Source organism: Octopus bimaculoides, chromosome 25 (genome assembly GCF_001194135.2).
Source record: "Octopus bimaculoides isolate UCB-OBI-ISO-001 chromosome 25, ASM119413v2, whole genome shotgun sequence".
Lineage (NCBI taxonomy): Eukaryota > Metazoa > Mollusca > Cephalopoda > Octopoda > Octopodidae > Octopus > Octopus bimaculoides.
In genome coordinates, this window is record NC_069005.1 from 23,283,383 (window position 1) to 23,285,527 (window position 2,145).

Here is a 2,145-nt window from a genome sequence, read left to right on the forward strand (position 1 = left end):
GTATGTGTGGGAAAGAGAGATAAGGGGGTGAATGTGTGTGTAAGTGTTTGTCTCTCCTTGACTTGACATCATGTTGTTGTAAATAAAATAAATGTCATTCAGTTCTGATCTTTTGCAAAACTGCCAGGCCATGGGTGGGAAATATTACCTTGCTTGGAAACAAGTAAAGGTTGGCTGTAGAAAATCTGCTTCGATATATTCCATCCAACTTATTCAAGCATGGAAAAATGGACATTAAAACGATAATGATGATGATTGTGCTGGACCAACAAAATTGCTAAAATACCTTGTAGTAATTAGTTACATCCCTTTTAAATTCTGAATTCAAAATTCCAAAGTCAACTTCGCCAGTATTTCCTTTAGGATTAATATAAATGACTGTTCTACCTAAAATATTGCCTAATACCTATGTTAGAAATCAGTGGGATTAAGATAGTGGATTAGCAGAATCAATATGGCAAGGAGCAAGCCACATAAAAAGCACTAGTGCTGGTGCCACATGAAAAGCACTGGTGCTGGTGCCACTTGAAAAGCAGTTGTGCTGGTGCCACTTGAAAAGCAGTTGTGCTGGTGCCACTTGAAAAGCAGTTGTGCTGGTGCCACATGAAAAGCAGTTGTGCTGGTGCCATGTTAATAGCACTGGTGCTGGTTGGTACCATGTAAACACCATCCAGTACATTCTGTGGAGTGGTTGGCATTAGGAAGGGAATCCAGCCGTAAAAACCAAGCTAAAACAAACAGAGCCTGGTGCAGTCTCTGGCCCTTACCAGCCCCAGTCGAACCGTCCAACCCATGCCAGCATGGAGAATGGACATCAAATGATAATGAATTTGATGATGATTAATTATCTCCGAGTTCAAATCCCATTGAAGTCCAATTTTTTGTCTTTTACCCTATAAATGGATCAAATAAAAACACCAGGTATTGATTTTTAGTCAATATTATTTACCTACAACCTTTTCCCTGCACAAAAAAAAAAAAAAAAAACTGAAACCTTAGCTAGAAATCATATTCTTAGTTCAAGTAGGTCGATAATAAAATGGTTTCATAGCTGTCTTTTATCATCAGACTATGGTCATGCTGGGGCACCACTTTGAAGAATTTTTAGCTGAAGGAATCAATCCCAGTACTTATTTGTTTAAAGCCTGGTATTTACTCTATTGGTTTCTTTTGCCAACCTGCTAAGTGACAGGATATAAACACACCAACACCGGTTGTCAAGCAGTAGTGGGCAACAAAGATACACACACACAAGCTTCTTTCAGTTTCCATCTTAAAAAACCCACTATCAAGGCATTGGTCGGCCTGAAGCTATAGAAGACACTTGCCTAGGGTGCCATGCAGTGGGACTGAACCTGGAACCATGTGGTTGGAAAGCAAGCTTCTTAGCACACACACACATACTCATCTTAGTATCCACCTTAGCATCTTAGTTTCAGCTGTAAAACTTATTTTGTACTTTTAGTTTCCACATAATCTTATGATTGGGTTTTAAAGCATAAACTCTACTGCTACCCTTCCTCCCTCTTTACCTAAATTATCTTGGGAGGAGAAATTATTTCTTTTAGTAGGTTTTTATCTTAAAACCCTCCAAAGCCCCGAAGGGAAAAAATATTTCACTAGTATTTCTAACATCCTGCCAAAATTTATTCAGCCCAACACACAATTTGTTTCAAAATATTCTTGCCAAATAACCATTAAATTAATTTTATTTGTTGAGAGGATGAGAAGGAGGGGAGGGAGGAATTTACAGGGCAAAAGATTATACTTTCTACCTCCACCTCCTTCCCTGTTGCTTTCTCTTCCAGCTTGTTTTTGTTGAAGATTGTTAAGGGTTTGATGTACCTGCAAACTTAGAAACTTGCAAACATCCAAACATCACACACACACACACACACAGTCTTGGCACATAAAATGCAAATATAATTTTGTTAGAGGTAACCTTCACATATAATGAACATCGTTAAGTAATTCTCAATGAGTTGGCACTTTTCTTTGCCATTCAAAAGATTCCTCGATACATGTATGTATGTATGTATGTGTGTGTGTGTGTGTGTGTGTGTGTATGTATGTATGTATGTATGTATAAAACTTCTTTGGTTTTATATATATATATATATATATATATATATATATATATATAAA

The 2,145-nt window shown here is 37.3% G+C and overlaps 1 protein-coding gene across 1 annotated transcript in view; it reads right to left on the minus strand.

The window, feature by feature from the left end:
- LOC106872702 (homeodomain-interacting protein kinase 2) overlaps positions 1 to 2,145 on the minus strand; it is an 82,392-nt gene that overhangs the window by 73,252 nt on the left and 6,995 nt on the right. The window lies entirely within an intron of this gene.